Source organism: Neovison vison, chromosome 11 (assembly GCF_020171115.1).
Source record: "Neovison vison isolate M4711 chromosome 11, ASM_NN_V1, whole genome shotgun sequence".
Lineage (NCBI taxonomy): Eukaryota > Metazoa > Chordata > Mammalia > Carnivora > Mustelidae > Neogale > Neogale vison.
This window is the reverse complement of record NC_058101.1, coordinates 202,063,451-202,088,991: the sequence shown is the minus strand read 5'-3', so window position 1 is coordinate 202,088,991 and position 25,541 is coordinate 202,063,451. Positions and strand designations below refer to the sequence as shown.

The following is a 25,541-nucleotide window of genomic DNA, read 5'->3' as shown; positions in this document are numbered from 1 at the left end:
AGTACCTTATTGCTAAGTCATAATCATCAAGCATGACACTTTACTTCTTTACTACTATGAAATTTCATTCTTGAGTCCTGGGTTTTGATTAGTTTCTTAAAGATTAATCTTTGTCCCATTGATAAAACCTCTCTCATTGACAAGGTCACCTGTAGAAAATGGCAGTTCCCAGAGGGCTAAATATACCTTCAACTCTTTTCCACCCCCAAAAGCATAATGAGAATACAAATCATTATAGTAATGTCAGAATGACTGTAAGTTACTTCTGTTGTTGTTGTTTTGAGCCTTGGAATTATAAACACCGTACTGTATCTAAGGATGCTGGTTTTCATTGATTCTGTTTAAAATTTGATGTACAATTTTGGTTAATTGCATATTTATTTTCTGTTTACCTTTTCCCTCTCCCTTCTCTCTCACTTCTCTCTGTTCTTTCTCTCCCCATCATTATTCCTCTCTCTGATTTATCCATATATTTCCTTCATATTTTGAATTTCTGATGTTTGCTGTTTATAAGAAACCAAAAAAATTTCTTTTTCTCAAGCCAATAGTATTTCTTACAACCTGCAAATGCAAATGAATGAATATTTTTAATTATTTTAATTAATTATATTTGATTAATTATTTTTAATTATTTTTCTGCTTCAATTTCTTCCTTATTTCTGTTATCTCAGTGTTAATTTTAGCCTCTACAAAAAAAAATTATCCTTTTGTTTTGGTTTTCTGCTATTATTTTATAGAAATCACTCTTATCTTTCTCTTAAAAAAATAAGGCAGATTTTAGTCTTTCTTTTTCTGATTCTGTTAGTAGGTCATTTTAAATGTTGTGCTCCTTTGTGTCTACCCAGCGCTAGCATTTGGTGCATATATAAGATGGCCCTAAGCCATTAATATTGCTTTCTGCTTTCAGGGTCATCTGCTTCCTCCCCCATAGAACAAAACTCCAGGTCATTTAAATGGGACTACACCTCACTTTCAATGTGACACTTAACACATTTCTATGTAATACAAGTGTTCTGGGAAATTTTTGGTATATTCTCTCTCTCTCAGGTAATCTGACATAACTAGAGAGTTGGAGTGTTTCTCTGAATAGGTTACACCCTAGTTTTAAAAAACTATACACACATCCCATATCTCTTATGTTCCTTGTTTGATATTTTCCTGCTTGAAGTTTGGGAGTTGAGAATAAAATAGAAATAGTTCCTTCTATTTTTTTTTTTTTTTACAGTCAAGCTTTGGTTTGTCCACACTTGTATTTGTATTGTAGCTACTGATTTTTCTTGTCAATAAAGTGAACCTTGCTAGCCTCTTCATCAAGGCGCTGTGGTGTAGTAAAGAGCACAAAATTTGAATCAATGAGACTTGGGTTCTAGAGTTGGCTCTGAATATATTTGCTTTATGATTTTGGACCTTAATGACCCTCAATTTATTCTTTTTCTCTCTCATAAAAATGTATATTTTTATACTAGAAAATCATGTAAGCACTTAGGGTATTAATACACCATCTTAGCTATTGTTAACTAACAGTGGTTATACAGTGTGCATCTTGCTGTCTATTATAATGGAACATTTAATGGAACGTATGTCTAGTGGATCACCATTTTAAGAGAAGAAAAGAAAAGAGTCATATATAATGGCATGCTTTAATTTATTTCAGTGTCATAATGCTGTATCATGGTCAAATGAAATAATTTTTAAGTGGTCAGATAAATTCAGTCAAGTATGAGTAGATGAGTTTTCTCCTTAAAGAACTGAATGAATGAATGTGGTATATGTATATTTTTTTTAAAGATTTTATTTATTTGACACAGAGAGAGAGACATCCAAAGAAGGAACACAGCAGGGAGAGTGGGGGAGGGAGAGGGAGAAGCAGGCTTCTCACTGAGCAGGGAGCCCAGCATGGGGATTGATCCCAGGACCCTGAGATCATGACCTGAGCCAAAGGCAGATGCTGAACAACTGAACCACCCAGGCACTCCAATGTGATATATTTTTAACAATCTTGTATAAACATTAACTTTAAAGAATATGTATTTATTGGAATTATGATTAAGTTTATAATATTGGGTTATTAACAGGAGGAAATAAATGTAGAAGATTCAAAACATATGAATACATATTATATTCCACCTCCAGTAGTTTGAATTGTGGGTGTATATATGTGTAGGGGTTAATATATGTATGTGTGGGGGTGGGTGCTTCTGTATATATTTATGTTATATATACATATAGTATATACATGGCAAACATTCAGTATATATGGTGGGGGAAAGCTGAGAAAGGAGTTGTAAAAAGTTTACGTTTTTGAAAATGAAGAATACTGAGAGAAATTAATTAAAATATATATTGCTTTTCAGGAGAAAAGCAACAGTAAATGCCTTAACTTGAATATAACTGAGTATGTGTGAAGGCTTTGTGGGTGCAGGTAATGTGAAGACAAGCATGTGAAATCATGTTTTTTACACATTATATTTGTAGAGGTTTTATTTTTTCAATTGGGTAAGTCAGTTATGATTATTATAGCTTATTGTTACATTTGCCAGAGTTGACACTGTACTAGATTATAATGGAATTAGTTTCCTCCAAGCTTTATGGTTGAAATCTCAGTAGCCATTACAGATATATACTGAGCCTTTTTCAGTTGTTGATGAAGAAACCATGTGGGTTGTATCATCACAATCAGTGATAAATATAAAATATGGTAATAATAAATTTTATTTTTTACTGAAAATTCTTTATTAAAATAGCGAATGTGCATATGCATATATGCATGTATATATGCATACAAATGCCTGTGCATAGTAATGTAGACTAGCTTTTGTCTAAATATTAAGAACATGTGGAAGTCCCAGTGAAGAAACATCCGGGGACATACTTCTTGTCCCGTCCCAGTCCCAAATTCTATAAAGATAAACCCTCTGGGGCTGAGTGGGGGAAGGAGGAAAGTTTATTGAAGGACGAAATGTCTGAGGGAGCATAGGATTTCTAGACATGGGAAAGGGAGAAATAATCATTTCTTGGGGATCAGTAAATATTTTTTCCCTCTGAAGAAAGAGCAAGACAAATATAACGAATTCCAACTCTCAGAAGATATCAAAAAGGGAATTTTGGGGTCATTTCTTATACAACATACTGCTCAAGTTAGCATAGAATCATTTCAGCCTTTCCAAAATAATTTTTTAAAGATTTTATTTATTTTATTTTGGGGGGTGCAGGAGAGGGTGATGGAGAAAGAATGTCCAGCAGACCCATCCCTGAGCCTGGAGCTTGTTACAGGGCTCAATTCCAGGACCTTGACATCATGAACTGAGCCAAAATCAACAGTCAGATGCCTGGCTGACCCACCCAGGCACCCCCCAAATACAGTTTTATTTTAAATTTCAACTAAAAAAGAACATATTGAAGGCACATGATATATTTTTTTATTAGCTATCCAGGTGTTCCAAATCCCTTTTATTTGAAATTTAAAAATACATTAAGATGAACACTGTAATAAGAGTTTTGTATTAAGTACACCCTGATTGTATGACGTAGTATTGCATTTCTTCAACCCAGCTACCTATACACAGCCTATTTATGCAGTTTGTCCCATATTTTTATGATATCACATTACCTCTGCTACTATTCTAAGTTTGCATGTATTTTCATAAAGTAAGTTTTCTGAATGCTTAAACCTATCCATATCTCATGAAAATTAATGCCAAATACTCATTTACTCCAAGTCAAACACAATAACTGTGAATTTTCCAGTAATTTTTCACTTTGGCTGAAAAAGTGGCTAAAATCAAGGAGTTGGTTACTGATTTAGCTGTCTTTGTATGTCATAATGAACTTAATGACACAAATTGTTTTAAATATGACTATGAAAAATCACCCTAGGTATGTAAATTGTGTAGAGGAGAATAGCTTCAGGTTAGAGAAATAATGATTTCTCAAGACTTATGAGAAAGACAAAAGCAGTAATAAAATCTGAGAAGGAAAATCACGGCAGACAAGGGGACCCTATGAGCAGTGAGGCAGCCCAGTTGGTGTGACTCATAAAGATGTTTCTCCATGGGGAAATATTGATGACAATAACTCTTTGTTTATAGCATATCGATTTCTAGCATCTCTATCCCTTGAGTCCTGCAGCCATGAAAGGAAACAGTTTACATTATAATTGTCATGATGACAAATAAAGATGAAAAAACAAAACGAAACAGGTTCTTAATAGCTTTTAGGAGGGGAAACTTCTTTTTACACGGTGATCATGAGTGTGCACTTTTTCTGTAGCCTCAGCTCTCACTCATAGTGGGAGGAAGAAATACATGAACCTAATATAGCACTTGGTGTGGGCAGAGATCAATGAGGCTACCTCACATCATATTGTCAGTTTGATACCTGAGAAAGACCTCTGTTTTCAAAATGATAATTCTACAACTCAACTGTTGGCCACAAAGTCAAACACCAATGGTCAAAGAAGCTGTGATCCAAAGAAAATCTTCTGAGAATGCATGTATCACGAACCAAGCCTTGTCATCCTTCTGTTATTCAGGAAAAAGATTTTGTCAGGGATATCCAATTTCTAGGAGATTCTTTAGTAAAAAATTCAAAAATTAAGTGATATAGTCCCCACGTTGATGTTAATATCAATAGTGTCAACATTAAACCTATTCAAGAAAGCCAAAAACTGAACCAAGTAAGTCATGACTCCACCATTTCAATGGTGGCTAATATTGACTCAGAAGAAGAGAAAATCATCTCAATCAATATTTGGTTAAGTTTTACTTCCCTTTTTTTTTTCCTTTTTATTACTATTATGGAAAAATCAAGTAAATGGTTAGGTTCTTTTATTGCTCATAAAATTCAAACTAAAAGCATAGGCTAGCAAGGAAACACAATCCCCCTATTTGGCTCGGACACATAATTAATGAGTAAATAAGAGGAAAGAAACTATACATACTCCATCCCTGCCATATTGCCTTTCACTTGGTGAGAATGTTGCAAGATTAGACTCAAATAGAACTACAACTATGCTTACTTATCTCAGCTTGAGTTTGAAGATGCTGGGCAGAGCTGTGTCACTGACACATGGGCAGAGGGTTTAGAAACAGGATGGTGGGAAAGAGAGGACTAACTAGTTATGAATCAAACTATGATAAGGTTTTGATTTCTTCTTACTGTTTAATTTGGGTGTTACTTAAAACACCTGAACTTCAATCTGATACATTCTAAATTAGGGAAAATAATAATCTCTAACCTTACTGGGTTGTGAGAAATAACTGAAAATGTGAAAAATTAAGGATAAAAAATTAAGGATAAAAAATATGAAGGTTGAGTGTAACTTTCAGAAATGAGGAGATTCTCTCTTTTGTGATTATGGTTGGTTTTAATTTGTTATTGCTAGGAAAACTTTAAGTTCCATATATTTTCTAGATGAGTGAAAATATACATGCCATAAAACCTGATTTTTGTTTTCCTCTTGTGTGAAATAATAATTGCATCATCTGGCTTACCTAAGAATCTTAATGTAAATGGGATTTTTAACTTTAAAAACAACGTTACTAGGTATGTTTATGTGTATCATTATTATTATACTAAATGAGCTAATATAATTGACTAAATTCAGGACAGCAGTCTTTAAGCTCAGTATCAGCTTGCTTCACTCATTCATTCATTCATTCATTCACAAGATAGTTTTGAGCACCTACTCTGTGCTAACATTGATCTACATGCATTGATCCATAGATCTTGCCATCCTAGTAGGAGAAAAAGATACTAAGTTAGTGAGTATATTCATAAATAAGATAATACCAAATGATTTTTAAGATTTGTGAAGAAAATGAAATAAGATGATGTCATATTCGAGTGGGATGGTATGTTAGCTGGAAAAGATGACATTTAAGCTGGAACGGAATGTTCAGAAGGAGCAGGTCATGCAAGCATTAGGTGAATATTTGTCTAAACAGGGGGATTAACAAGTGTACAACCCTAAAGAAAATTAAGTTTGACACTTTGCAGGGGTAGAAATCTGTTTATTGCCAATGACTGCTTTTGCAGTAATAGAGACCACATAGTGTGTAGTTCCTAAAATGTTTACTATATGAGTCTTTACAGAAAAAGTTTGTAAACCCCTGATCTAGCACAAATGCTTTCTGGAGTGATATAGGAAGTGTGCACTGAAAACAATAACCGTTCATCTGCTCTTGAATTGTGGTTCAGGAATTAAAGCAAACCCTTTCTTCTATTCCACATGACGTGGGTTAGATTAATCACTCAGATATAGTCAGCTGGTGTTTGGATGGATTTGCAAGATTCAGGAAAACCCTCTACTCATTTGCTCTAGGTGTCTGGTGCCTCAGTGTTTTCTTTCTCCTTCTTCTCTTCTCCCCTTCCCCATCCTCTTCTCCCGTCCATTTCTCCCTTCTCTCCCATCCCTCCCCATCCTCTTATTCCTTCTCCCCTCCCCTATCCTTATTTTCCTTCTTCTCTCCACATTCTCCTTTCTTCTCTCTTTTCTTGTCTCCTCTTCATATCTCCACTACGGCTATACTGACCTTCTGTTCTCCCCACCCAGGCCCCTGCTGCGTGGAAGTCTTAGCGTAGTCACACTTCTTACATGCCAGCTACTTCAGGGAAGGGCCCTTCCAAGAGTCAGAGTCAGAAGCTTCTGATTTTTAAGTCCTAGACTCAGTCGTCCTACGAAATGACTTCTGCCACTTTTTGTTGCTCAAAATAGATCACAGAGCCAACGCATATCTAAGGGGACAAGAAAAAGTCTGGATTTCTTCCTGGGGGAAGTGATACCATCACTCTGAGAAGCACCATTTTTGATGTGAAATATTGTTGCAACAATCTTTAGAATCATAGTCTACCAGAAGGGTACTTAGTGATACAGTCAGTTTATATTCTGGCACTGCTCAGCGTCTCATCCCATCAGGGTAACTTTACAGTTAAATTTTTTTACAGCTTACCCTTTTTCAGGGTAAGTTTACAGAAAGTTCATCAGTCTGAGGAACACACTGAGAAGCACTGACCTAGGTTCTTGAACACTACATAGAGCCTTCAGGCTTCTTTGGGTGACTTTAATAAGATATTGTAACATATTCATTTTATGTTGGATTATATAATTACACATAGAAAGAATTCTAGAAAGGAGTTTGTAAATAAATATGCAAAAATTGAATTTCTGAAATATAATTTTCCAAATGAAATATGATCAGAAATTTCTCTGTATTTAATGAAATGCTTAATACCTCAAGGTCTGGATATGGATTCATGAAAGCAATCCCTTTTCTTCTTATAAACTTCTGCCTCTCCAAGGGGCACGTGGGTGGCTCAGTTGGTTGATTGCTTCTGCACAGGCCATGCCTCATCGCATCTGGCTCCCTGCACTACAGAATGGAGCAGGGGAGGAAAGAAGGGGGCACTGCTTCTGCCTCTCCCTCTGCCTGCCGCTACCCCTGCTTACGTTCTCTCCCTCTCTCTGTCAAATAAATAATTTTTTTTTCTCTCATGGGCAACAACTTTATTTTTTAAAATATTTTTATTTGTCAGAGAGAAGGAGTGAGAGAGAGAGAAGCAGGCAGAAGGAGAAACAGGCTTCCCATAGAGCAAGGAGCCCAAGGCAGGACTTGATCCTAGAACCCTGCGACCATGACCTGAACCGAAGGCAGACCTTAACTGACTGAGCCGCCCAGGCATTCCAATAAATAAAATATTTAAAATTATTTCTGCCCTTTCACATAATGTGGCCTAATTCTTATCAGATGATATGAAATCTGACTAGAAGAAACTGTTTTTCTGGACAAGGAAAATATCTTAGGTTTAGCTATAATTGCCAAAGGTATAGGTCATGATTTCTGAAATAATTTCAAGGCTCTCAATATCTGAGAAAGTATATTCCATGAAAGGAAGGATGTTCATTCATTATAACCTAAAAGTATGAAAATACTTTGGGTTCTAAAAGTAATCAACTAGATTTTTTTTTTTTTCTGTGTTTCTGTGTGATGTGGGATGTTAGAAATTTTCCATTATGTTGTGGACTTCTGTGAGATCTCTTTTAAAGAGGTAATTCATGGGTACCTGGGTGGTTCAGTTAGTTAAGTATCTGCCTTCAGCTCAGGTCACTATACCAGAGTCCTGGAATTGAGCCCCCGCATGGACCCCTGCATTGGGCTCCTGCTCAGCGGGGAGTCTGCTTCTCCCTTTCCCTCCCCTGCTCCTCCTGCTCCTGTGCTCTCTCGCTCTATTTCTGTCTCTTTCTGTCAAATAAATAAAATAAAATAAAAATTCTTAAAAAAGGGTGATTCATAAGTAATTTTTTTAAAAAATTTAAATATACAATTAAAATTATACTTGGTAAACAAGGAGAACTAAGCTATTAAAATATGATTGCATAGAGGATTACTTGAAATTTACTTCTCATATATATATATATGTATATAATTTAAGCCCTCTAAATGGTTTTATGTGCCTAGTTTTTTAAATGTAACTGAGGTAAATACAAAGACTTATTACAAATTAAAAGTTCTAAATAAAAAAAAATTGTTCAGAACAGAAAAAGTTCTAAATTAAAAAAATTTTGTTCAGAAAAAATTGTGTCATGAATGATTTCTACAGTTATGTATTTCAGCTCCCCCTTAGGTAGTACTCTGAACAATGCTGTCTCAGAATGATGATTGAAAATAGCCTTTATAAGATAAGGAAGGGAAAACACAACCAAAAAGAGTTTTCATTTGAAACCATTTTCTAGGGATCTATATACCTTAGTAAGAATTTTAAGTGTGAGATACAGTAACATTCCATTTATAGAATATTGGCACATATACATGTAGAAAAATCTAGTGAAAATGGGCGTCTAAGCTAGCTTAAGTATTTTGCAGTTAACTTTTTTCCCTGCACATTTGCCCTCTGTATTAATGGTTAATGTTACCCGGGATGCCCCCAGCCTGATGCCTTTGTTGATTCTTTAAGTGGGTTTAAATATAAACATCAAAAAAGAGTTAACTTCCCCTTTACAAAAATAAATGAGTAATGTGGCTCTTCAAAATGATATTCTTTTATGAAGCACCACCTGCGTGCTTAGTAGAAAAACAATAAACTTTGAAAGAAAGAGGACAGATAAACTGAAAAAAAAAAAGATTGGAAAAGTATGACATGTACAAGATCACAAATAGCAGAGTGGACAGGAGCATGAGGATGTGGCAGAAAGCTCGAGAGTTATATTATCCATGTAAATGTTAGCATAAATACTAAGATGAGGTATAATATGATCAAATTCACATTTAACAATAGAAATTTCAATGAGAATGTGTGATGAGTACATGAGTTGGAGAAAGAGATTAAAGTCTAGGATCTTTGATGTGAGACTCCTGGTAGTTCTCAGGAGATACAACTGGAGTGTTTCTTTAGGACTCTCTCTCCCAAGCATTTGTTGTCTCTTAATGAGTTCCCGGTATTTATTTATAGCTACTTAGTCTTCCTAAAGCATGAAGAGAATTGTTCATGTTGAGGAATGAGAAAATGAAACGTATATTCATATACCAGTCTGGCCAAATTTAATCCAAAGCCCAAGAGTATTAAATTTGATATGGGTACTATGCACATTAATACGTAGATAAGACTACATTTAGAGGGCACTGATTTTACTGGTATGTTAGAAGGGTAGAATTCTAGCTCCCCAAAGATGTGACTATCCTAATTCGAGTACCTGCGAATACGTTATTTTACACGGCAAGAAGGCATTTAGCTTGCTGATTGACTACATCTGCTAATCGCCTAACTTGACACGATGGAACTTACTCTGAATTACCGGAGTGAACACAAGGTAATCACCAGGTTCCTTTCAATATGGAAGATGCAGAAGGAAGGGTTGGATTCTGAGCCCTGTAGTCACTAGCCATTGGTTCCTCTGAAGATGAAAAGAAGCTGCAAACCAAGGAATTAGGAGAGTATCTAGAATCTAGAAAAGTCAATGAGATGGATTGTTCCCTAGAAGCCCCCAGTGCAGCCCTTGATGTTAGCTCACTGATACCCGTTTTGCGTTGCTGACCTCCTCAAATGCAAGATAATGAAGTTGTGTTATATTAAGCCACTAAATCTGTGTGGTAATATGTTAAGCAGCAAAAGACAATTAGGAAATATGTTTGACTCATCCAGATACACTAAACACGTTGTGTCCTTGCACTAAGTCTATGAATGACGTAACAAACATTCAGCAGGAGACTTTGGTCCCTGACCCCACCTCCTTCTCTCTCTCTCTCTCTCTCTTTTTTTTTTTTTTTTTTGGTTTGATCCTCATTTCTCTTATAACCCATCCTCTAATAATAACCTCTCTCTCCACACACATAAAACATCCTACAACCATTGTCTTTGCGCTATGCTGTTGTGCACTTATATGATTCCAGGGCTGTCTAGGAAAAAATATCTAAAGAAAAAATGACATAGAACAAAAGGTATGGAACATGGACTGCTATAATGAATCGGACAGGATATTACTTATATAATTACCTCAAGAAAACATTTTTTTTAGAAAAAGAAAAAAAGGACTTATATATTTATTCTGAAGAAAAAAATAATTGTCATTGCCACCAGAATCCAGCTGATTCATGAACCTACAGGAGCATGGAAGAGGACATATTTTTCTTCCCACTTGGGGTAATATACAGAACTACAGAACACATATAACACACACTGAACTGGTCTGAAATATTCTGGTGCCCGCGAGGTTCCCGCAGGTTAATTCCCGCTGTGCTGGGAACAGACCCGATTTGCACTGACATGCGGTGTTCTTCTTGGGAAAATGCCTCCTGTAGTGCCTTCAGGTTGCTCCTGTTTTGGATAGAACATTATATTGTACCTACACAGTTATATCTTATTTACCTTTAGACATTATTTGTTTTATACAGAAAATATTCTCGCTTTCTATCATTGCAACTTTTGTTTAACTTCAAAAGTAAATTATCCAACCTACCAAACCCAGACACAGTAAAACAATAAGCACAGTATCATATTTTTTAAAAAAGAAATAGAATACATGATGAATTGCAATAAAAGACTGGAACACTAGTCTCATTAAATTCAGAGAGCCAGCCCTGGGACTTGTCAGATAGGATATTTGATGACAGTAACTACAATTAATCTTGCATAAAATTTTGCCTAATCCTGTAATACAGAAACTTTATTTTTTTTATCAGCTAATAGCTTATTCTGAAGTGAGAAGAAGGCATTTGTCAACTAGGTCAAGAGGAGTAAGAAAATTAGAAATAAAAAAGCGTAGACGAAGAATGTATACAGGATAAAGTCAGTGGCTTTTCCGCATGTTGCTATCCATTTGAAGGCAACCATCAAACAATTTATTTTGTTTCATTTATTTATTTTTATTTATTATTAATTTTTTATGTGTTGTGTCATCTTTAACCGATGTCCTATTTTTAACTGATGTTCAATATTTTAATGTCAAAGTGACAGCTAACTTGCTGTTTTTAGCATATGCATATTATATATATACTACCTATATGCTTACCTACTTACGTATACGTACATGTTTAAATTAATTTGAATGTTTTATCAAAACTGTTATTTACACAATTCTAAATTAGGTGTAAAAAAGTAAATGGAGGATGACCCTAATATATAATTTAAGATTAAACCATCTTTAAGAGTAGCATTCATAGCTAACCCTACTTTTTATGACGAATAGAGGCTTTCCACTGTGACTTTTCTTTTTTAAGATTTTATTTATTTATTTGACAGACAGAGATCACAAGCAGTCAGAGAGGCAGACAGAGAGAGAAAGGCAGGGAAACAGGCTCCCTGCTAAGCAGAGAGACCCATGCGGGGACTTTATCCCAGGACCCTGAGATCATGACCTGAGATGAAGGCAGAGGTTTAACCAACTGAGCCACCGAGGCACCCCTCAGCTATGATTTAAAGTTGAAAAACTATTTCAGATTTGCAACAGTATTCATAAATGAGCACCTTTTAAATAAATAATTCAGTTATTCATTTGAAACCCTCATTGTTAATTAGATTTAAATATCAATCAAATTTGTTTGATTAACATTAACAGTAGGTAGTTAATTGTTAAAATATGCCATTTATACCTAAAAGAACACTAATCAGGAGCATATAGCCTGATGTGTTTTCAGTTCATGCACCTACATAACACAGCAGAGGTGTAAAAGGCAAGGCAGTGCTTTATATTGTGCATTTAAAATCATCAGTAGAGGGGTTTTGTTTGTGTTTGTTTTAGAGTTTTGATTTTTTAAAAGGGGAACAATAGAGGATCTACACAATGTTAAATAAAATGCTATTGCCCCTTCATGTAAATTAGAAAAGAATGTTTCTTTTGAATACTACAACAGCACAGCAGAGAAAACAATATATGTGTCCTCCGAACAAAGTCTGACCCACAGATCTTATTTCTTTATTTATGACAGTTGTTAGACTAGACATCAAGGACCTGTTGTTGAGGTACCTATTGAATCTACCGTACTGAATTCGAAGGAGTCAGCATGTGTTTATGAAATACGATATTTGTACAAAATTAGTCAAGGAAAGAGGATTCAAGAAAGGGTTCCATGGTGTTGGAATTACTTGTGCTAGATATAGAATTTTAAGCTTGACTTGTTCTTTCATGCCTGATGATGTTTAGAAAACAGAGTTCTAATATTTTTAGAATTCTTTTTGTTCTTTGTGGGGTACCTGAAAATTAAACATCAAGGAAAAATACAGCTTACATTTAGAAATTGGAAGAAAAGCTGTGAATCACATTAATACCTTTTAAAAAAATTTCCACATAATTAACATCAAGTGAATTTGAAAAGCAGCCAAAAATCCTATGAAAAATACTTTGTGTTTCTCTTATTTTCTTCTAGAATACAAGCATAAATTGAAATTCAATTTAGTTCCCAATACATAACTGAATTCTGACCCTTTAAACAGTCACACACGCAAACCAAGAATTTTGAAATGTTTTTGTTTCCTTAACAATCTGGATTCTCTCAGATGATTCTTGCCTTATTCTCTTACAAAACAGTGGCTAATGAATTATCATAGAAACTTATTTATAACAGTTTCCTTAGACCCTGATTTGACAAATCTGGGATGGAGTCTGGATTTCTAAAATTATAACATATACTCTTTGGTGATTCTGTTGAAAGTAGTTCAATTGGTACCAACTAGTAGCAATGACTGAAAAATAACGAGAATTTCCATTTATGAAATTGCTTATAGATGTATTTTACAGTACTTAGTGATTTAGCTGAAAGTTTTTATTGCATTGTTGCTCTAAGTTATCCAAAAGATATGTAGAAACACAGGCCAGGTAAACACTCTTTGAGGTTTTGAAGGTGACCATTAATTCCTCCAACACATCATATGGTGTCTTACTCTATACTTTTGTTCTAAGGAGTTAAACACTAAGATAATCTGAATTTACTGAATTATAGGAGAATATCAAGAAAGAATTTGATTTCTTCATAGATACATAAGTTATAGCTTAATTTCAACACTAATCTAGTCATGGCCTATTTTGTGGAAGGTACAGCTCTATGTAGAATGATGAATAAAAATGCCTGCCCTGCCTTTCTATAAAGAGGACGGTATGACATCCGTGTAGGCTGTACGTGTGTATATGTTTGTGTGTGTGTGTACACGCATTACCCTGGTTAGGTCATAAAAAAAAGCCTTCCTGAAGACATGGTAATGAATTTTAACAAAGTGACCTGAAGAATAAAAGTGACCAAGAGGTTTTAGTTGTAAAAATACTATGTTCTGTTACATAATAGTAGGCTTATAGATATGTTCTCTTTGTCAGAAAACAGGGAGATGAAAGAAATTTAATGTGTATTGAATGCCAAGCCCGGATCAAGCAGTCTTTGATCTGCTTGCCATCTATTTCCTGTTACAACGACTACTCAACATTCCCACTTCTGGTGAAACCAAATTCTGGGGGAAAAAAAAAAAGTTATTTAAATTGAGTTTTAAAATCCCTTAATTCAAGAGTTTTGTGACAGAAGTTTTTTCAACGTATATAGGGTAGACATCCCAATATACAGAAAGAGGATTTCCTTCCCTCTGTCTCAAGGTGCTTAGGTTTTTAGGAAGGAGCAGGAGGATAAACAATTAACATAACAAATAGATGAAGCAGAATGTTAATCGGTGACAAAGGTAGTGGGTGTAAATAAAATGTAGCAGAAGATAATGGGAACATTGGAGTGACGGATATGGATGGGGAGCAGCTTGCAATATTGAAGAGGGAAGTCAGAGCAGAGTTTATTGAGAGAGACTTGAACACAGACTGGAAGTCGTCCAGTGTACATCGAGGAGGAGGACGTTGAAGGCAGAAGACGACAAAACTAGAAGTGAGGCACTAGTACCGAACATGTGAAGGAACATAGAGGAAGTGTATGAAGGTGAGAGCAGATCAGGGCTCATGGGGTCCAAAAGTACTTGTGGCCCTACAGACCTCATTGATTGTCCTTTTGACTTTTACTCTGAGCCAAGAACAAACTTCTGGAGTGGGAGCACAGAAGTGCTGGGATCTGGTCTGCCTTTTCCACGGATCCCTGGGACTCCACTAAGAGCCAACTTGAACAGAGTCAACTGCAGACTCAGAGAGACCTGGATGCAGCCTCCCTCTCAGATTCTAAAACTGGTTCCTTCTCTTCTCGATTTTTTTTTTAAGATTTTATTTATTTATTTTTAATTTATTTTTTATTTTCAGCATAACAGTATTCATTATTTTGTACCACACCCAGTGCTCCATGTAATCCGTGCCCTCTCTAATACCCACAACCTGGTACCCCAACCTGCCACCCCCCACCCCTTCAAAACCCTCAGATTGTTTTTCAGAGTCCATAGTCTCTCATGGTTCACCTACCCTTCCAATTTCCCCCAACTCCCTTCTCTTCTCTATCTCCCCATGTCCGACTGTGGCCATTGCTGCTATAAACATTGGGGTACAGATGGCCCTTCTTTTCACTCCATCTGTATCTTTGGGGTAAGTACCCAGTAGTGCAATGGCAGGGTCATAGGGAAGTTCTATTTTTTTTTTTTTTTAAAGATTTTATTTGTTTATTTGACAGACAGAGATTACAAGTAGACAGAGAGGCAGGCAGAGAGAGAGAGAGAGGGAAGCAGGCTCCCTGCTGAGCAGAGAGCCCGATGCGGGACTCGATCCCAGGACCCCGGGATCATGACCTGAGCCGAAGGCAGCGGCTTAACCCACTGAGCCACCCAGGCGCCCGGGAAGTTCTATTTTTAATTTCTTGAGGAATCTCCACACTGTTCTCCAAAGAGGCTGCACCAACTTGCATTCCCACCAACAGTGTAAGAGGATTCCCCTTTCTCCACATCCTCTCCAACACATGTTGTTTCCTGTCTTGCTAATTTTGGCCATTCTAACTGGTTAAGATTTTGTTTATTTGACAGAGAGAGAGATCACAAGTAGGTAGAGATGCAAGCAGAGAGAGAGAGAGAGGGGAGGAAGCAGGCTCTCTGCAGAGCAGAGAGCCCCACGCGGGGCTTGATCCCAGGACCCTGGGAACATGACCCGAGTTGAAGGCAGAGGCTTTAACCCACTGAGCCACCTAGGCGCCCCTTGATTTCTTAATATTAAGGGTCTCGAGTTTCAAACTTTGCTCTTCCTTTGTCCTTCTATACTCATTCTCATGGTGACTTCATCCTATTCCATGGTATAAAATGCCATCTGTATCTTGTCAGTTCCCAAATTGATTTTCCCATTTGGGACCTCTCTTCCACATTGCAATCACATATATGCAACTGCTTCCTGAAACTCTCCACTCAGATCCTTAATAACAAGTCCAAAAGTGACCTTCCCATCTTTCTCCAAAAACTCCAAAAAAATTTTGTTTTGTTGCCTTTTCGGTTTTAGTTGATCATAGTTGTCTCCTGTTTCCAGGCCATAATGGGTGGCCTGAGATTCTGGGGCACTTGTAGGTGCTTGAGATAAACAGGAGAAAATTATACCTAGAGGACTCAAGAAGGGTACTAGGAGGGCATGAGTGTTAGGAATGCAGGGGTGGAGGCTTCTGTGACTCCCTTTTTACTTCTGATTATGCAGCAGAAGGCCTGACGGGGGAACAATGACTAGCCATGATCCTTCTAAAGCCTCTTTAACCTCCTGTTCTGGCTTGTGCCAACACAGTACAGAAAAATTTTCAGGTGTTTATTCTTCATGATACCCAGATCCAGGAAAGCAGCACCTCTTTTGTCCTTGAAAAGCATCCAGAAAAGTTGAAGAAGTCTTTTGAATGGAGATGCTTCGCTATGGAAAACCAATATGGCCATGAGACATGGCCATGAGCAGGACAGCTTTGCTGTCCTCCTAGTTGGCCTTACCGTCAACCAGACTACAAGACTAACAACCAGTCAGGGAGCTGGTGACTTCTAACCAAATCTGTTGCTCTAAACCCCAATCTTATATAGCCAAACTAAGTACCTTCTTTCAGCTCACCTTGAGTGACACTATTCCATCCCTTAATCCAGATAAAACCCTATAAAAACTACTTTAAAATTAAATGGTTATGACACTAAAAAAATGTCCTTTTTTGTTTGTTTGTTTGTTTGCTTTCTGCTCGTCTCCTAATATGATATCAATGAAAGGAAAGGATGACAGAGCCTTGTAGGATTAAAAATTTGAGGTTTTGAGGGTGTAAATCCATAAGATCTTAAGGTTACTAGAATTTTGATATATATTAACAAAAGAGAATGAAAACTATGTTGAAGCTGTGTTATCAACGTAGATGCTAATCTTGAATATAAATTAAGGAGTTTTATACTTTTGGCATAAATGATCAACTCTGGGAAGATCCCAATCATATCATGTATCTCATTGATTCTCATATATTCTGACCCTTCTTAGATATTAAATATGTTTTGCCTTTTTTTTTCCCTTGAACGAGTTATTTATACCACCGTCTTAGAAACACAAAAGCCAGGATGACGCTAATACAGCAAACAAGCAGCACAATCTATTTTACTACAATCTCCGGATGCCAGTAAAGTTTAGTTCTCCTTTGACAGCTTGAAAATTGCAATTTGGAACTAAAAGCTTATCCCTGCAGTAAAGACTGGCTAGTGAAGTTTTACACAGAAATGAGAAATTTGGCTGCTGGTTGTATTTGAATCTTGCTGGAAAGGAGGCTCTCCCCAGACAGGGTTGTGCCCTTGATGTGTTAAGCAGGCTGTCCACTTAACCCAAAGGTCTATTCAAACAGTTCAATCAAATTGTTAGCTGTCAAAATGCCATCCAAATACATTACAGTGGTCCTGTTAACAGCTGAAAGACCTTGTGTAAGCACCAACTATGTTTATTGAGACTAAAGCCTGAGTCCCAGCTGAGAAGCTGGAAATGGACCTCAGGTTAAAAAGGATAAGTTCTTAAATTGGTTTTTGATTGTACTGACTCCAAATATAGGAACAGTGGTCCTCTATGATAGTGATCTTCAGTTTGGAGTTCTTGGAATCAACAGCATTAGCTTTACCTTGAAAACTTGTTAGAAATGCAAATTCTTACCCAGGTCCTACTGAATCAGAAATTCTGGAAGACATACCCAGTGATATGCTTTTCAACAGACTGTCCAGGTGATTCTGATTCAAACTAAAGCATTAAAACCATTTTTTCTAGGAGTCAATGTTTTTGATAAAGCATTATGGATACCATATCCATTGTTTCCCCTTTTTAAAAATTTAAGTTCTGTTACCCAACATATAGTACATCATTAGTTTTTGATATAGTGTTCAACAATTCATGAGTCACATATAACACCCAGTGCTCATCATAGTTCGTGCCCTCCTTAATACCCATCACCCAGTTACCCTATCTCCCACCTACCTCCCTTCTGTAAGGCACGGTTGGTTTCCCAGGGTCAGAGTTTCTCATGGTTTGTCTCCCTCTGTAATTTCTTCCCATTCAGCTTTCCCTTCCCCTGTGGTCCTCTACACTATTCCTTGTATTCCACATATGAGTGAGGCCATATAATAATTGAATGACTTACTTTTCTGTGAGTGACTTACTTCACTTAGCATAATCCCCTCCAGTTCCATCCATGTCGATGTAAATGATAAGTACTCATCCTTTCTGACGGCTGAGTAATATTGCACTGTACATATGAACCACATCTTCTTTATCCCTTCATCTGTTAAAGAGCATCTCAACTCCTTCCACAGTTGGGCTTGAACATTGATGCTATGAACATTGGGGTGCATGTGCCCCTTCTTTTCATTACATCTATATCTTTGAGGTAAATACCCAGTAGTGCAATTGCTGAGTTGCCATAAATATTTTACTAGGGAAAACAAAAAATTTTTTTAAAGATTTTATTTATTTGTGTGTCAGAGAGGGAGAGCACAAGGGAAAGAGAGAGCATAAGTGAGGTGAGGGGCAGAGAGAGAAGCAAGCTCCCCGCTAAGCAAGGAACCTGATATGGGACTCGATCCCAGGACCCTGGGTTCATGACCTGAGCCAAAGGCAGACGCTTAACCAACTGAGCCACCGAGGTGTCCCTCACTAGTGAAATCAAATTTTGAAAACTGGATTAATCATGATTATTGAGTAGTTGGCAATTATATGGAAAATACTTTCTTGTATAATGATTGAAATGTAAAACTGAATACTAATGAGCCTAATGTAATATTAATATTTTCTATTGGGGTCACTAATAACACTGTGGAAAGGAAAAATAGGTGAGGTAAAGAGATGATTTCAATATTGTTATTACAACAAAGAGAAAAAAGGAAAAAAAAAACATGGGGATAACTTATTTTCAGAATTTATTTTTCCTCCCTCCACAAGTGACAAAAAACTATTATTAAAAATTTCTTTGTCCAGTAACTACATAAACTAGATTGATTCACTCCAAATTATTGGATAAAAATTAAACATATGTTATAAAAATTGATTTATTGGCTCAATGTAGAAAATACCACTTCTACATTTAGAAGTCACTCTGGCCAGTCACCCACAAATTCCTTTCCTCTGTAACCAAAGAAAGGAGTTCACTGCTGGAGCCAGCGATACCTGGGATGAATCTCTGGGCTTCTGCTCACTGTGGGTGTGACTTGGGGAAGATAACGAAGGTCTGTGAGCTCTGGTTTTGGTTTTTGGTTGGTTGGTTTGTTCAGTTGGTAAACCAAACTCATATGGCTGGTGTGGGCACGCTAGAGAAAGGAACAAAGTGCTGGAACATACGGGTGCAGCAGACATATGATAGGTGCTCTGACAAAGGACAAATGGAAGATCTCATTGTTTCTATGTCTGAATAGTATTCATATTTGTCTACACACATACCACTTCTTCATCCACTCATCTTTTGGTGGACGCTTGGATTGCTTCCATGTCTTGGCTTTTGTAAATAACTCTGCATTAAACATAGAGGAGCGTGCATTCTTTTGAATTAGTGTGTGTCTGTGTTTGTTTTTTAGGTAAATATCTAGTAGTGGAATTTTTGATCATATGCTATTTCCATTTTAACTTTTTGAGGAACCACCACACTGTTTTTCACAGTGGCTATACCAATTTACATTCCCAACAACAGTGCACAGAGGTTCCTTTCTCTACATCCTTACTAACACATCTTATTTCTTGTGTTTTTGATTCTAGGCATTCTGACAGGTGTAAGGCTACTTCTCATTGTGGTTTTGATTTATATTTCCTTAATGATGTAATGTTGAGCATCTTTCCATGTGTCTTTTGGCCATCTCTATATCTCTTTGGGATATATCTATTCAAGTATTCTGCCCCTTTTTAAATCAGATTGTTTTCTCAGTATTAAATTTTATGAATTCTTTTTATATTTTGGTTCTTAACCCCTTATCAGATACGTCATTTGCAAATATCTTTTCCCATTCAGTAGGTGGCCTTTTTTTTTTGTTGATGATTTTCTTTGATATGCAAAACCCTTTTTTTTTGTATAGTCCCAATAGTTTATTTTTGCTTTTATTTCTCTTGCCTAAGGAAAGCAAACAATTTTTAATGTTTAATTATATTTTGGCTCACATTTATCCATTTTTCTTTCTTTAAAAGCATGCTGAGTAGATTTAAAGATGGAATGCTTGACATTAATACAAAAACACAATTGTCCTTCCAGAATATATTATTTCCTGTGTATTCAAAATATATCCTAGGAGGTTTAGAAAAATTCTCTCCTATGCTCAATTCTCTGAAAACAAAGCAAAGAAACAAACAAAGTCAACTTTAAAAACATAAGACAGATGACCATATTTGACTTCTATAGCTTTTGTCTACGTATTCATTTAAAAATCTGTTTATGGGGGTGCTTGAGTGCATCAGTCAGGAAAACATTTGGCTCTCAATTTTAGCTCAGGTCATGATCTCAGGCTCCTGGGACAGAGCCATGCAGTGAGCTCCACGCTGAGTGGGGAGTCTGCTGGAGATCCTCCTCCCTTTCCATCTCTCCCTAACCCCTCCCCCCATACATATTCTCTCTTTCTCTCGCTCCCTCTCTTTCAAATAAAATAAAATAACTCTTTAAAATTTAAAAATAAAAATCTGTCTTTGTACTATTTTAATAAAATACTTGGTTCAAAAATAAAGTTGATCAAATTTATGAAATTTTAAGTGCAGATTTGATCACCTTAATTTATTTCATGTGTAATTATTGAATACCTAGCATATTTTGTTATCTTCTGTGCTAGATACTAAAATAAGTGAAAAATAAGTGAATATGAAGAATTCTGTGCCTCAAAGAACTCACAGTTATGAAGCCAAACCTATATGCATAAATGGGTTTACTAAATATACTGGTTTTCTACCACCAGGTACCATAGTAGGGAATGGGATTGGATTGTTTGTATATTTTATATGATACTTCCCTCAAGACATAAAATTTCAGAGGACACTGTTATGCATATAATAATCTAAACAATCAGAGGAAAACATAGTGTTCTCTGTATATTCATATTGATAAAACCCTACTACACCCAAATATTTGTTTTACTAAAATTATAGTCTCTCTTACATATTCAACAATAATGGATTTTTCTAAAGTCAGTAAAATAATCAGTCCTCAGAAAAATTACTTAACTGTACTGAAAGTGAGATAAGTTAGTTTTAAAAATCTAACATAAATGTATATTTCAGTCATATTTTCATGAAAATCCTAATATTTCAGTAGTACATGAATGTTTATGAAATCCTGAACTCTTCAAATTTTTTAGTTACTATACCATTAATTTCAGAATTAACACATTAGAATAGCAAATATATAAAAAGCTTAATTGGTACATTTTTGCATTCTTTCTATAGGTAGATATAGATGATATAGGTATAGGTAGATATATATAGATGCCAGCTTTTTGGGTTTTTTTTTGTTTTTTTGGTTGTTTTTTTTGTTGGGTTGGTTTTGGTTTTTTTTTGTTTGTTTTTTTTTTTTTTGTATTTAAAGAGAGCAACTCATATGAAGGAAGGAAAATAAACATTTATTTGGAGTTGCCCTGTATATCAAAATTAACATCTTAAGTTATAGCAATACTTAAGTTAACATCAAATTGATTTCAATATTATACAACATATTTTGGTTCTCCATTTTTTTTTCTGCCATAAAATTATACATTATATACCCACTAACACAAAATTTGTGTTACTATACAAATTTGTTTTTTTAATCATATAAGTTAAAAAAAGATATATAAAATAATATTATTTTTAATGTCCTGTGTTTACCTATGTAGTTATTTGTATTTGTCCTTTTTTTTTTCTTCATGTGGATTTGAATTTCTACTTAATGGCCTAGTTTTATTAGTTTTACTTACTTTGGAACTTCTTGTAAGACAGGTTTGCATGCATTGAATTCTGCCATTTTTTTTCCCCTTCATCTAAGAATGTCTTGGTTTTCTTTAATTTTGAAGGAGTTTGCAGGGTTTAGAATTTTTGGATGAATATATGTCTTTTATACTTTGATTGTGTCATTCTTCTACCTCTGGCCTCCATGGATTCTAAAAATATAAATCATTGCTTTCTTACTCCTTTTGAAAATTTATCTTTCAATTTGGCTTTTGACAGCTTCATTACGACGCATCATGAAGGTTAATTTTATGTCAGCATAACTGGACCACAGGGTGCCAGATGTTTGGTTAAACAATATTTCTGGTTATGTTTATGAGCGGTTTCTGAATAGCATTAACATTTTATCAGGAGACTGAGCAAAACCCTTTGCCCTCCCCAAATGTGGGTGGGCCTCATCCAGTCCAATCTGTCTTGGGCATGAATAGAGTAAAAGACTGAATAAGAAAGAATTGAAAAGAAGAAAGAAAGAGAAAGAGAAAGAGGGAGGAAGGAAGAAAGAGGAGAGGAAAGGAGGGGAGGAGGGAGGAAATGAATTATTTCTCTCTCTGTCTTCCAGTTAGGACATTTGCCTTTTTTGTGTCTTCCAAATCAGACTCTGACTAGAACCTATACCATATACTTTCCTGGTTTGCAGACCTTCAGACGTATAATGGAACTATGCCACTGATTTCTCCTAGAACTTCAGCTTCCTGGCTACAAACCTTAGACTTCTCAGTCTCCAAAGCAACAAGAGCCAATTCCCTAGAATAAATCCATCTATGGATCGATCTATCTACCTATCTATCTTTATATCATCTCCTTTTGGTTCTGTTCTCTGGGAAACCAACACTAATACAGATTTTGGTACCAAGAGTAGATGGAGAAACATAATTTTAAGGATGAGTTTCCTGAATTGGTTCTGTGTTTTCTAGAATTGGCTCTCTAATACAATTACATTTAAAGATGTTAATTTCCACTAGTGCAGAGATAGGACCAATAGTGTATAGCACAACCTGGCAATAGAGATATGTACTGCATTCCCATGGGTTACTTTTAAGAAACTACTTATAAGAAGCAAGGAACTGGGTGACTGCATATCATGCTTTGAAACTTTTTCTTTTCTTTTTTTTTTTCCGCAATGTTTTGGGTTTAATGAGTTTGGTTGCTACTAATGCTGGACCAAGTGGTAAAAAAGAAGGATGAGCTTGAGATTCAAATTCCCTGCTCAGGTACCATATATATAACCTGAAAGTTTTGTTTGTTCTGAAGGAGACTTTTATCTCCTGCAGTTTCAGGGCTGAGACTGCTGAAAAACAGACTCAGAATCTCATCCTGTGACTGGCTGAATTACAATGTCAGTTGAACTCCCAGTCTGACTGAGGTCGTTGACTGGGAAAGAATGGGATACTCAACCATCTGTACAAGAAGTGACCTTCACACCTCAATAGAAAAAGCGTCTCCACCTCTGTCTGAAAGGTTTAACACTGACTTGCCCAAGGAAATGACAACACCCTCCTCTGAAGGAGGGAATCATGGTGACTCTCCCCAGGACCTTACCTTACCACCTCTCTTTGCACATAGACCTACAACTAGACTCAAATTCCAGCAAGCCCCTAATAATAAAGTGCTATGTGTGACTCATGGGGTAGTATACTACAATACAAAATAACTTCTTTACTTTTCTAATGTATACATACAGAAACTTGGGGACTGTGGAAATGGATACTAAGGGTATGGGGTAGTGGTGGAAAGAACATGAAGCTGGATCATGGTGTTTTAGACATGAAATAAATAGGAAACCTTTTCTTAGAAGAATTTAGCTAAAAAGTTCCAGATTGAGTTAACGAAAGTCTAATCTGAATCATAAAAACAGTGAGTCATAGCTTACTTAAGAAAAAACTCCTGAACACTGCCAAAAAAAATTTATAGTGTTCATCTTTCTCTCAGCCTTTCCCAAAGAGATCTACAGTCCTTTACCAGGGTAACTGCACTGGGGAAAAGGAAGTAATTGGGCTTTTTGGGAACTGCTGCACTGGCTCTGAGCAATTACCAATTCCAAGAGACTGGACTGTGATCCACTGTGATCCACCAGTCTGAGTAGAGGTTAAAGACGTTTGGGTGATCAACAGAGTTTTGGCTCAGATCCATCTCACAGGGGACCCAGTGGGTCCCGGAACCCACTCTGTGATTATTTTCCCTGCTCTAGAAGGTAATTAAAATAAATACACTCAGCACCTGGCAGGATCAGGATCCCACGTTGGTTCATTTAGCTATTAAGTAAGGTGGTTATTTATGATGGGAAAATCCAGGAGAAAGTTACTAGAACTGTCTTTACCTAGGAAAATAGTACACCAAAAGCGATATTGTATTGCTGGACAGATTGCAAGGATTAGTGCCAGTGTTAAGGAGCTGAAGGAGGCAAGGGTGGTGATTTCGATTACGTCCCTATTCCTCTTGTGTGTTTGAACTATGCAGAAAATAGATAGATCTTGGAGAATAAAGGAGAATTATCATAACCTGAACCAGGTGATGATTCCAGTTGCAGCTGCTGTACGAAATGTGGTTTCATTGCTTGAGCAAATTAACACATCCTCTGGTACCTGGTATAAAGCTATTAATCAGGCAAATGTTTTTTGTTTGTTTTGTTTTGTTTTCTCTCAATACCTATAGTAAAGACCACCAGATGCAGTTCGCTTTCAATAGACAAGACCAACAATATACCTTCACTGACCTACATTAGGGGTGTATCAGCTGTCCATTCCAATGTCATAATGTAGTTCACAAAAATCTTGATTCCCTGTCCTTTCGACAGGGTATTACACTGGTCCATCATATTGATGACATTATGTTGACTGGAGCAAGAAGTGACAACTATTCTAGACTTATTGATAAGACATTTTGCTTTTCAGAGGGTAGGAAATAAATGTGACAAAAATTCAGGCTCTTTCTAACATAAGGAAGTTTCTAGAAGTCCATCAACATAGAGCATGTTTCAATATAAAGGATAAGTTGTTGAATCTGACCCCTTCTACAATAAAAAAGGAAACACAATGCCGAGTTGGCCTGTTTGGGTTTTGGAGACAACATAACTCTCATTTGGGTGTTACTTCAGTGCATTTGCTGAGTGATCCAGAATGTAGCCAGTTTCGAGTGGGGCCCAGAACAAGAATGGTTCTGTGGCTATTGTGCACACCTGCTACTGGGACCCATGGTCTAGCCAATCCAGTATTGCTCAAAATATCAATGAGAGGTAGGGAAGTATCTCTGTTTGGAGCTTTTGGCAGGGTTGTATGTGAATCAACTCAGACCCTTAGGATTTTAAAGTAAAACTCTACTATCCTCTGTAGACTACTACTTTCCTATTGAGAAACAGTTTTTAGCCTGTTACTTCACCTTGATACACACTAAACCCTTGACCATGGGCCACCAAGTTAGCATTTGACCTGACAGGCCCTCATAAACTGGTGGTGTGTTATCTACCAAGCTATAAAGTTGGGTATGCACAGCAGTACTCTTTTATGAAATTTAAGAGGTGTGTACCTCACTGGGCCAAGCAGATCCTTAAGGCACAAGTAAGGTACACGACTAAGTAGCCCAAATGCAATGGACCTCACTTGGCTGCAGTTCCTTCTCTCTCTTAGCCTGCACCTTTGGCCTTGTGGGGTATTCACCATCAGCTGACAGAGAAAGAGATTTGAGCCTGATTTACACATGCGTCTGCGTGATATGCATGTACTACCCAAAAGTGAAC

At 36.4% G+C, this 25,541-nt stretch overlaps 1 non-coding gene across 1 annotated transcript; it reads left to right on the top strand.

The window, feature by feature from the left end:
• Positions 1-2,843: 2,843 nt before the first annotated feature.
• LOC122890806 lies at positions 2,844-2,972 on the top strand. Its single transcript, XR_006381227.1, has one exon. It is a non-coding gene; the product is annotated as a small nucleolar RNA SNORD22 (small nucleolar RNA).
• The last annotated feature ends 22,569 nt before the right edge of the window (positions 2,973-25,541 follow it).